Source organism: Vicugna pacos, chromosome 11 (assembly GCF_048564905.1).
Source record: "Vicugna pacos chromosome 11, VicPac4, whole genome shotgun sequence".
Lineage (NCBI taxonomy): Eukaryota > Metazoa > Chordata > Mammalia > Artiodactyla > Camelidae > Vicugna > Vicugna pacos.
In genome coordinates this window covers 34,440,950-34,453,189 of record NC_132997.1, presented here as the reverse complement: position 1 = coordinate 34,453,189, position 12,240 = coordinate 34,440,950, and the positions used below count along the sequence as shown (strand labels likewise).

The 12,240-nt window shown below is 53.6% G+C and overlaps 1 long non-coding RNA gene and 1 pseudogene across 1 annotated transcript; one reads left to right on the top strand and one right to left on the bottom strand.

The window, feature by feature from the left end:
• Positions 1–1,977: 1,977 nt before the first annotated feature.
• Positions 1,978–12,240, bottom strand: part of LOC140699903 (LRP chaperone MESD pseudogene) — a 34,921-nt pseudogene continuing 24,658 nt past the window's right edge.
• LOC140699273 (uncharacterized) lies at positions 8,446–10,493 on the top strand. Its single transcript, XR_012077319.1, has 3 exons — positions 8,446–8,562; positions 9,238–9,276; positions 10,413–10,493. It is a non-coding gene; the product is annotated as an uncharacterized lncRNA (long non-coding RNA).

Genomic DNA, 12,240 nt, shown 5'->3' with positions numbered 1-12,240 from the left:
ACAAAGGCCTTGATGTCCCCTGGCTGCCCACACCTGTGTCCACCCAGTTCCGGCTCCACCTCCTTTCCCTTCAGCTTCTGCCCTCGGGTTGACTCTCGTCCTGTGACTGAGTCTCCACCAGTGGGAAAGGCTGTGCTCGGCCCTGAACCCTCAGCACCTGGACTGCAGGGTATGTCTCTTGTCAGGACAGATGCATGGCCTGCAGGGAGAGGCAGGGAGCTGGGCGGGGGCTGCTGTCCAAGCGCCTTGACCTCGAGTCCTGAACGGCAGGCCCCATAGAGCCCGCAGGAAAGGCAGCAGGTGCCACCCAGGCCGGAGCCCAGCTCCTGCCTTTGCTCACCTAAAAGGCTGGTCCTCGTCCAGGGAGGTTGCTGGAGCGGCCTTTCAGAGCCAAGGCTGTGCCATCTGGTCGTAGTGAGGGTTCACCAGGAAGAGCTCTGAGCCGCTCTCAGCCTCCTCATCAGTCACGTGGGTCCTGGGCCTCAGCCCCTTCTCCCTCCACGTGCTCTGGATGGCGGGCAGTCAGGTCAAAGTGGCCTCTCCCCAGGGAGGGAGCAGTGCTGTGGGCCTGGCAGCCAGTGCCTTGCTGACCAGACTGCTGCCCGCTCCTTCTGCAGACAGGAAGGCTGCCAGCCTGTTTTCACTGTGGACCACTCCTGCCAACACCTTTAAGGGAACCTAAGAGCCAGGTGAGTCCCATCTGTCATCACCAGCTTTGTGCTCCGTGTGCTTGTGTGTTTTATACTCAAAGCCTTTCTTTCTCTTAGGCTAACAGGGCTCAGAATATGAAGGCCAAGGCTTACCGCCTGGGTGTAAAAGACTATCAGAGAGACCAGGGAATTCAGAACGGGTAAACCAGTTGGGGAAAGCTTTCAAAGGCAGCTGTCCCAGGGTCACCCCGAGGATGGCCCTCTGCCCTCCCCAGTGCTCAGACAGCAGACAGCCCCTGCAGATGAGCAACGAGTGTTGTGTAGACCTACAGACGGAGGTGCAGGCGGGGGCTTCCCGGTCCCTAACGATGGGCTGCTGGCAGATGCCAGGCGGTGGCCCTTGGGGTCTAACATGGCAGGAGGCAGGAGCGTGTCTCCTGGGATGGGACCTGCTGGGTCCTCAACCCCTGGCTGTGGGCCAAGCCACCTCCTCTCCCTGTAGCTGATTCAAATGGTAGAAGGAAAGAAACAGCTGCACAAGGTGCCCCATCCCAGGGACGGTGACGGCTTTCTTACACCGGCGAGTGTGGGCTAAGTGTGAGGACGGGGTCGGGTGGTTTCTCAGCATGGTCACGCCCGTCACTCTCCCTGACCCTGCCACCCCTCCCTGTGTCCCGGCTGGTGGGAAATTCCTGTAAGGAAGGTATGGCTGGAGATACTACGCCTGTGTGGGAGGTGAGGGCTGGGTCATTGTTTTGGACTAAGTGGTGTTTGTCTGTGTGTATGTGAATGTGCCTCAGTGTGTCTGTTTAAGTGCAGTGTGAGTGTGGTGTGTGTGTGTTTGGTGTGTTTGTGTGGGGTATTGTGTTCCGAATGGAGCGAGTATGTACGGTGTGTGCGTGTGTGTGAATGTGGTGTCTGAGTGTGTGGTGTGTGTGTGCCTGGGTGTTTTTACAGAAGTGTGTCAGATATGTGACTGTGCCCTGAGTATATAATTAAGTGTGTGCTTATGTGAGCTGGGTCTGCCAGGGGCTGTGGTGTGAATATGTGCGTAATTGCCTTTTCTTCCCTTTTTGTTGAGACACGCTTGACATACAGCTCTGTATAAATTTAAGGTAAACCATGCAATGACTTGACATACATTTATTGGGAAATAATTACCCCTGTAAGTTTACTTTTTAAAACTCAAAAACAAAAGTTTAATTAAAAACTGAGGAAAGATAGTTTTTAAACCCTGAACATAACACTAGCAAATGAAATCCAATAACATATAAAAAGGACAATGCATTAAGACTAATTAGGGGTCACTCTAGAAATGCAAGTCTGATTCAATATTTGAAATATCAGTATAATTTATCACATCAGCCAATGGAGAAGGGAAATATGACTGTCTCAACAGATGAAGAAAAGAACTGGACTCAGTTCGGTTACAGCATCATACTAGGAACAAAGGCATCACGCGAATACTCACAGCCAGCTTTATACCCAGCGGCTAGATGGGGAAGGCCTCTCCCTGAGGTCTGGAACTGGACAAGGCTGCCCTCTCTTCCCCAGGAGGGTCCCCACATCAGTGCGGTGAGTACCTTATGCAGGTACTTTTCTGACAGGAGCTCTCTTTGCAGTGAGCACTGTGTGTGCCGGCTCATGTGTCCACATCGCTGGCGTTTGTGCAGCTGAGGCTGGGGGACGAGCACACGCTTCCACAGGGACCAGCACTCAGCCAGATGCAGCTGGACGCGGACCCGGGAGCTGGGCCTGCCCCGTGCTCCGAACTGCAGGGCTGCAGTGCACGAGGCCGGGGTCAGACGGAGCGGTGTCCGTTCCTGAGCTCTGCTGCCCACGGGCACGAACCCGGGCAAATTGCTGACTGTCTGTGAGCTCCACTTCCGTCCCCTAGTGGTAGAAATAGCAGGACGCACTGTCAGATGTGCAGTGAGACATAGTCCTGTGGAGTCCACAGTGACCCTCACAGGATCTAGAAGCCGGGGCCCCTCACCACCGGGAGCTGGGGCTCAGATTCCATCACTGACCACAGCTTCCGCCCCCACCCCCATGTCCGCCCAGGTTGAGGGGGAAGCGGTGTAAGAACATCCAGGGGGAAGGGGCTCCAGCTGAGCCCACGGTTGCTGGCAGCTGTCAGACTCCTCCTGTCTTCTGACCCTGGGACCTGCAGGGTGGGGTGTGGACGTGGGCCCTAGACCCCACACACGGAGGGTCCTCCCCTGCTTCTCTGGTGCCACGTGCCAGCCGTGCAGCGGCCTGACAGCTGCAGGTCTCTACTTGTGTTCCCAGGACACACATGGGCCTGTCAAACCCCAGAGAGGATGCCAGTTGACACCTATGCCCTGGGGTGGCCCAGCTGAGGTGACAGGTGCCCGCTGCACCCCCCACCCCCACCTGTGTGGCCCAGCAGCGCTGCTCTGACCTTTAAAACTGCTGTCATCTTGTTGAAAGCTGCCGCACAGCATGACAGTCCTTGGAGGAAAATCTCAGGGCAGGAGCCTGGACCCCAGTAAAGTTGAAGATGTTCATCAGGCTGCTATTCTGAATAAGTCAGTGGGACGGGTGTGAGGAGGCCGGAAGGGGGGTGAGCAGGAGGCACTCCGCCTCCTCAGACTCTCAGGCTCCCTCCTGGGCTGGGCAGAGGCCTCTGCTGGCCTCCCTGCCTCCAGGCCTGTACTCCAGCCCATCCTGTGCCCAGGGCCCGAGGGACTGAGAAAGCCACTTCCTTAACCCAGCCTGACTGGGGAGGCTCAGGTCCCCTCGCCAGACAGCCGGGCCCACCAAGGTCCAGCCTCTGCTCTAAGCCCACCAGCTGCAGAGACAGGGCAGTGCAGGGCATGGGGGACTAGGCTTCCTGAAAAACCTTCCTCAGCGCTACAGGGTCCAGCCCACCCAGCCTTTGAGACTTTACCCTCAGAGCACCTCAATCCTGAAGCCTTTCCTGATCAGCTGGCCCCTCTGGCCTCCTACAGTCCTCGTCTGTTCCTCTTAGCAGTCACCTGTCACGCAGTATGTACCATGACTTCTGCTTGGCTGAGTCCACAGCTTGATTTTTTTTTATTTTTATCATTCAGTTCATTGTTTTTCTTCCAGCCTTTCATGACAACTCCAAGCCTACAGCAAAGGAGAAATGCTTGTACAGTGGACACCCCATCTCTGACACCTGGATTTGTAGTTAATATCTGACCACATTTCCTTTATCATTTATTTATCTAACTCTTTCTTGTATTTTTGTCTTCATCAAACCACCTCATTTTTTGATGCATTTCAAAGTAAATTACAGGCTGCTGCCTCCCCAGACCCTTCATTCTGCATATCTTTAATTGGGAAACAATTTTTGTTGAGTTCTCTTTTTTAAAAGCAGCAAACTCAAGTGTATCATTTGATGAGTTCTGACAGGACACCTGTGTAACCCCAAACCCCGTGAAGACTCAGAACAGCACGGTTGTCCCCAAAAGTCCCCTTGGGAACCTTCCCAGGCAACCCCTGCCCCGCCCCCTGGAGGCAGCTACTGTCTGATTTCTTCCTCCACGGGCTAGTCTGCTCTTTAGAGCATCTGCTCAGTGACTCATGTGGGATGAATGGCGTGTGTGGCTTTGCACACCTGGCACCGTGGCTTGGAGATTCGTCCCTGCTGTGTGTTCACTAGATCTGGCTGCGCTTGGGGCTTTCCCCCGGGGGGTGGGCTGGAGGCGGTAACCTGGTAGTTCCTTTCCCTGTCTGTGACGAGGCCAAGGGTGTGTCTGCAAGAAGCCCAGCAGGTGGCGCACAGCGGCGGTGGCCACAGTAGGACACGGTGCAGAGCAGGGCTTCCCTCTGAGGTCCAGTGTCCAGGTCTGCATCGTGGCCAGAGACCCTCTGTGGGGGAGGGAGGGGCAGGAGGGCCTGAAGGAGGGAGGCGGGACACACTGTGCAGACAGAGACCCTCCTGCAACCAGCCTGGGTAACAGCTGTCCCTCCATTACAATAAGGCTCTCCCATGTTTTATCTACTGCCTCCAGAGATAACAACCACATATCATTAATCATATACATAAATACTGATCTAAATATACTTTACAAGGATATTTTTACATAATGGGATTATGCAGTTCATGATAGTTTCCAACCATCTCCACAGTATTCCATTGTATGGATGGGCCAATTTACTTCATTAGTCTTCCTTGATCAATATTCAGATTGTTTCTAGTAAGTCTACAAGCAGCTTTGTGTGGGGACCATCCTGACACTTACCTCTCTGTGAGCTTGGGAAAGGAATTCCGTGGGGTCAAGACCAGAAGCAGAATTGCTGCATTGAGGACACACCTAGGTTAAAGTTGGTCAGTGTCCCATTTCTCTGTTTTCTTCTAGGAGTTTTAACGTTTCCCATCTTATATTAGTTCTTTAACCTGTTTGGGGGTTATTTTTATAGATGGTGTGAGAAAATGTTCCAATTTCATCCGTTTACATGGACTGTCTAGTTTTGCCAACAGCGCTTATTGAAGAGATTCTCTTTTCCTCTTTGTATACTCTTGCCTCCATTGTCATAAATTAATTTCCCATATGAGCATGGGATTATTTGGGGATCTCTGTTTTGTCCCATTGACCTCTGTGTCTGTGCTTGTGCAAGTGCCATACTGCTTTGATTCCTGTCGCTTTGTAGTGTGGTCTGAAATAAGGAGCAAGGTACCTCCAGCTTCGTTCTTTCTCGAGATTGTTCTGACTCTTTGAGGTCAAGGATATTTGCAGACTTTTAAACATAGACTGTACTATTTTGTAAACCTAAAAACTCCTATCAGCAGGCTGACTTCAGCCCACAGGACAAGAATCTATTCGCTCCAAAGCAGAGAATTTGCAAACTCTGCCTTGATCTGATGGAAGCTTCAGGAAGACCTGGAGTAGGAGGAATCAGGACTGCCAGGGCCAAGGTTGTGCTGGCATTTCTGAGGGATGTTCCTTAAATTAATCAACCTTAGACAATTAATTAGCCTTGACAAGAAGGCAGGGGTGGAGGCTAATGACCTTGGACTTGCAGCAGAAGGACCTACGTGTTATCCTGGCCAGCTCCCCAGGGCTCAGGCCCACCAGCTGCCCTTTCTGGATCCCTTCATATTTGTTTCCATTTCTGAGAAGCACCAGTGGAGACCTAAAAGCCTGGGGAGGGACTATGGCCCAGAGAAATTGCACCTTAGCATAACAGTGCCTCCCACCCTAGTGAAATGAAGTGCTTGGTGAATCCTTGGGGGGTGAAGGAGGCACATGAAGGTCAGGGAAAGGGAGAGGAGGAGCAGTCATTGCAGACTCAGAACAACAGCTAACATGGGATTTCACCTTCCGTGGGGACTCTCCCGTGCAGGGTTCTCGCCTCCTGGCTTATATCACCCAAGTCCCAGCCTTGCTCTTAGGGTTTCCACCCTGTCACAGGCACATGGAAACTCTGTGAAGGGGGGAGGAACAGACTCCCCAAGTGTCAGAAAGTCCCACAGGCACCTAGGAACGAGTGCTGCCCTCAGACAAGAGTCAGGGATGTCTTCAGCCAGCATTGTCTTGGTTCCACTGCCATTTATGCAAGAAAGGGCCAGGTGGAGAGAACTGCCTGCACCCGTAGAGAAGACCTTGGTGGTTCTGGGTTAATAACCACGGCGGGGTTTGCCCAGGGAGAGGGGATGAGACTGAGTACCTTGAATAAGCTCGATGGGTAATATGGTTGGTGACAGGCCCCCTGAGAACTCAAAGCCCAAACCCACTGCCTCTGAGAGAACCATCAGTGACAACAGATGAGCTCAGGGTGCAAACAGATGTTGGTTCAGACACAGCTGCTTTCTCAGAGGAGTCCCCTCAGAATTCAGTTGTCATAATTTTGAGGTCATAGGGAAGACAGCGCTCAGCCCCTCCTAACACAGACCTCTGGCTGTTGCCCTTGCAGAACCCTACCAACTTGCATTTTTTGCATATGGCCTTATTCAAAGCAAAATTCCAGAATAAGCTTGCAGATATAAGTTGGACAAAACCACAATCTACAGTAAGTACCCACCTTTGTGCCTCCAGGTGACATACTTCCCACACAACACCGCATCCCCTCCGCCAGCTGAGATTTCAGAGCCCCTGCTGACCACTCACTGCGGACACTGTGAGGACAGAGGCGGCGTGGACAAGTGGAAGGAGGGTCTGGCTGGGGAGCCCGGCCACCTTTTCCTTCATGTGCAAAACCAAGGAGTAAGCAATCTCTCAGCACATTAAGAGTATCCTGGAGCATGGCTTACACCTTTCAAGGCTGGGTTTGAGGTACTCAGAGCTGAATTCCCACCAATACCTTTCTCAGCTCTGCCTTCCCTTGACAGACAAGGACACGAATCGCACGAGTCTGCTGGTGGGGTGTGGAGGCAGCCACAGGGCCCTGAGTCTGTGTCAGGTGCGCTGGTAGCTTTCCCAGGAAGGTGTGGTCACCTCGGATTGAGAGAGGATGCCAACTGCCGGGCCTGGGCCCTGGAATCCTGGCTCAGGCCTACATTACATGTGTCACCTTGACCTAATGAGTGTTCTGGGTCAGCCTCTACTGTCTGCACTATAAAATGGGGCCAATACGACAGGTGCACTAACTACACTCTCATGCATGTAAAGCTACTGTTTGGAAATACTCAGGCGTCAGGTGTCCCTCCGCGATGGGTGCGTGGCCTGAGGAAGCCCGTGGCTGGGCAGCAGACGTGCCCTCGGCGCTGAGGTGGGGGTGACCCCTCACAGGGTGCCTGGGGACAGTGGGACTTTCTGCTTCCCCCTCAGCCCTCCCAGTAAGCCCCCTGATACAGTCATTTCATGTAATTAGGTCATGTTCAAAGACTTCTCATTCCAGGGCCACCTGGTCAACCCAGAGCAACGCCTCTTGCCCAGCACACTCTGAGCAATCTCTCCTTCTTCCACGGGCACGTAGCATGGGCAGGGCTCTGCCACTGCCACACTCCCACCCCACACGGTGTGTAGATGGCCTCAGGGCGTTAGATGCCCCTTGGTTTATACTTTCTCAGGAGTGGTTAGGGACTGAGTAACTCAACTGTGTGGAGAGCTGGTGTTATTGAGCACCTACTACATCAGATAATGCGCTAAGTGTGTTGCTATCCCAATTAATTGTCAAAAGACCTATTGCTATTCCTCTGAAGGGAGCTGGTGCAGCAAGAACTGGAAAGTAGACACAGGCGATCTGATTGGCTGGCCTGGGCCTTCTGCCTTGCTGACGACAGTCCTGGAGAAATTGTAGATAGAAGCTATCCCCTAGGAAATGCGATCAGATACACCCTCTGTGGTCCGTGGCTCTGCAGCTCTCCCAGCCTGGGCGTCACTAGTGTTCCTCCCCGAGGTGGACCAGCACCGAGTCTCACATCCCACAGTCCTGAGCTCCTCTGCCGCCCCCCTGCTGCACCTGCAGGGAGGGCTGGGCCGGGGCCGCTTACTGCCGGGAGCCCGGACGCACCGGTGAGGACTGATTGGGCTGTTTTAGATTACATTTTACTCTAATTAAAACATTTGAGAAAATACTTTAATAAATATAGAGAAACATAAGAAAGAAAAATATTGAAATCAATATGTGAATAAGTTTTATCTTGTCTATCTTTAATGTAAAATGTTTTTTAAGAAGTCTAAAATACGGCAGCAGAAGTATTCGGTTTAACCAGTTAATACCGGTGAGAAAGCTCCTCCCCCGTCAGCCCTGCTTTTCTGGCCGCTCAGCAGCGAGCCGCCCGCCCGCAGCTCCTCCTCGCTGCCCCGTGAGCGCTGTGGGCAGTTCACCGCATTGCCCCGGGGCTGTTTTCACAGGCATCCCGGCCGTCAAGCCCCTCAGACGCAGATGCCTCCCTCACCCAAGCTCGGTGATTGGCTTCATTATCTGCCCCCGTGAAAGGATGAAACAGTTCGGAAGTTCATAGCTAACCAGACAAGTGAGTCATGGCAAAAAGCGGGTCACCTGGAAGTGAACCCTCCGTAGGGAACAGGACTGACCTGTGGCCACAGTCGGGGGTGTGAGGGGACTGAGGGCTCAGGAGAGAGGAGGCTCCACAGCTGCCAGCTGTGAGCTGTCTGAGCCCCGTGAGTGCCGCCTCCCAGCTCTGCCAGACAACAGAGCGCAAACACACACGCGCGCGCGCGCACACACACACACGCCCCGCCCCCTCCTCAGGCTCCCCTGTGTCAGTAAATGGAGAGAGAGGCCCGGGGAGGGGGGCGGACTGGCACCCCTGAGGGCTGGGAGGCCGGGGCTGCGGGGACGGGAGGGGAGGGGGGAGGAGGAAGGGGTGAGGGCGCTCTCTTGTCTTCATATGACGTCAGGGCTGCTGGTGAGACTCCCAGGGGGGCCTCTACCAGGGACCAGAAGCCTTAGTCTGCCTGCCTCCCCCTTGGCCCTGTAGGGAGGGGCCGACTCGCCTGTGATAACTGAGGAGCCTGAGGCTCGGGGAGGTGGAGCCTGTTGGTTACAAACCCTGAGGCAAGGGACACCCAGCTTGACACCCCCAAAGCCCATGTTCGGCTGAGCAGGGTCCCCTCCTGTCCTCCTGGCTGAGCCAGGGCCCCACAGGCCCCTTCCAGCCTGTATTAATATCTCTTTAACATCCTAGATCGTCAAGGCTCCACCACCAACCCAGAAATTTGGAAAGGTAAGCGATGTGTTTGGTCCTGATGTTGTCAGCCTGCCTGATGCACACACTGACCCGCACAGAGAGGCCTCCTGCCGCCGATGGGGATACGTCCCCCCCACACCCCCAGCTCCCACCTACCTGGGCAGGGAGAGCTGGCAGCAGGAGGATGGTGACAGAGAGGCACAGAGGGACACCAGGGAGGACATAGGACTCACCAATATCACTCAGACAACAGACTTCCCATATTCCCAACATGCCCTGAACCAGACCCTTAAAACTGAATCAGCAACATGGTGTAGCCTGTTTTAGGAACTGTTATGAGACTTGAAATAAATGGGCTTTTTGTCAATTACCAAGGGACTGTTTGTAGAATGGTCCTTCCCCAGGACTCCAGAGCATCCTTTTTGGAAAAGGATCCTCAGGTTTCAGGGACCTGGTCCCCCTTCTCCAGACTCTGAGTCCGTTGGGCTCCATTCCCTTGGTCTCCATCTCCGTCTGTTGTCAGCATGAGGGTCTTGGCTGGGGGTGGCCTTGAGGGACATGGGGCCGAGGAGAGGAGACGGAGGAGGGCATTGAGCTGTGAAGGGGGTGCAGCCCAGGTGAGCACAGGGACCAAGGGGCAGGGGAGCAGCTGTGACTGACCAGGGAGGGTGCCCAAACAGGGCCCATAAGAGGCAGTTGGAGCAGGGGCATGGTGTCCCAAGAAAGGGGACCTGGGCCTGCAATCTGGTGGGAAACAGGGTCACTGCCTGGGCTGGCATCTGCGCTGGATGCAGTGTGGCCTGGGAATGCTGGATCTGCTAGAGTCAGGTGAGTACCCCCCGTCCCTGCTCATGACTCGCCTCCCACAGCCTCCATCATGTGACACAGCCCCAGGCCCAGCTTCTCCAACAAGGGCCGCTCCGGGAACTAAGGGGACAGGATAGTTTGTTGGCCTTTGGGGAAGAGCCATCTTTGTGAACCAGAAGGGGTTGATGTGTTTTTCACAGAGAGGACACTCTCTTACTGTGCCCGGTGCTGCTCATCTGTCCTTGATTCTCTACCAAACATTCCCTGAGTGACCAGAACTTGACAGGTGCTGGGGCAACAGATGTCATGTGTCTGCAGCCAGGAGCTGCCAGACAAGGAAGCAGACAATCATTTTTTCTTTCTAGAAACCACATGCCATACAACCATGTACCAAGGTGATCGTTTCCCATAGTGAGAGTCAGGAGGACAGGACAACAATGGAGGTGAGAAGGGCCCTTAGGGAGGGAGGGATCACCCCACCAGGCTGGGGGCTGGGAGGAGAGGGGAGCCACTTTCTGCAGCAGAGGCCTGGACCAAAGTCCTGGCTGGGAGAGATGAGCTTTATGGGCCTGGACCTTGGTCACTTGGGTCCCAGCACCACGGTCTCCCCCTTGGACCGGGCCCAGGATTCTGGATGCTGGCCGCAGTAGCTTGGGTTTCACTGGCCAATGACCAGATGAGTGAAAACAAACTAAGTTACAAACAACCTCACGCAGGTCAGGAACAAATATTTCTGAGCCATGATCTCACCACCATTAAGCTACCCAGAAGTGCCCCAGCTCCTGCTGTCCTTGCGGAAGTCTGCTCAGTGAGGGAGGGAGAGCGCTCACTGCGTTGTCCTTGTGGCCCCTGAGATGGGTGACCAGATCCTCAAGGAGGAGGGGGCCTAAAGACACTTCCTTCCTTGCGGGGTGCTGAGCCCATCCTGGTGACTGTGATCCCAGCCCGGCGGGGGCAAGAGACGGCAGGGATGGAGAAGGCTCCGGGTGGTCCATGTGAGGAAGAAAAAATCCACCATCTCTGCCCAGCTTTGCCCCCTCAAACCCCTGCACTGCCCTCCTGCACACCCACCAAGGGCCCCCCACGCCCTCCCCGGCCCCTGTCCTGCCTCTGTCTGTGGTCCTATCCACTGCTCCCTCCTGGGACTGTCAATAGCAGCTGGAGGGCCAGCCCCACGTCTCCCCTGATGGTGTTGGGCACAGAGAAGCCACAGCAGCCCTTCCTGAGAGGGAGGAAGCCGCCTGCCTGGGTTTGTTCCTGCTCACAGGGCCGACCCCCATCCCCGACCCCCCAGGTCCACTTTCTTGTCTGCTCTTGGTCCTCACCTTTCTCACTTGCCCCCAGTGTCAGGACCCTGTCCCCTGAGCAGGGGTGGGTCCTCTTCCCTGCCTTCTCCCTCCCTGCGCCCCAAATGCAGGCCGTCTTCCCCCTTCTTCCAGTTCCTGCCCAGGTGCCCACGAGCACCACATGCTTCCCTCTCAGGCCGTCTCCTGGCTACTGCATATCTCCTCCAACTCTGCACTGTTTTCTCCTAAAAGTAGCCTCGACTTCTCCTACCCCAAAAGCACTGATTTGTTCCAGAATCCAAAACAATCTATGACTGACGGTGACCACACGTGGAGCCCATATCAATGACCAGATCATATGGAAATTAATCAAGCAATTTTTCAGTGGGTGAAAGTAAACATACACACCCATTGATTTTATTAATATGTCTATGAAGTACACAAAAATCTTAAAATACAACCTATTATACATTACAGGACACTAAAACAGGATCTGTTTTCTTTAAACTGTTGTGGTTGGAATTACTGAGGCTGCAATGCTTATGTTTTCTATTAATGAATACTGGAAATTTTGAAGTTGAACAAATTCACAGAAACTCTGAAAAAGAGAATGAATGCTTTAATGTACAAGGTTTTTTTTAATCTGTCCTAACCTGATTGCAATTTCATAACCTTTTGATAAGAAACTTGTTTTAACTGTACATAGGAGACATCTTGGGAACCAAGAAACTAAGAAACTCTTGTGTCTTAATCAGAAACAAAGAGGTGATCTGTAACTATTAAATCACCCTCTCAGGCTCCACACATTTTATAAATGAGGCTGAGAGAGATTAACCTTGTATACCCTCCCTGCACTACCACTGTGTGATCTAAGTTCAGAATAAAAAGAGAATAAAAAGATCTAGAT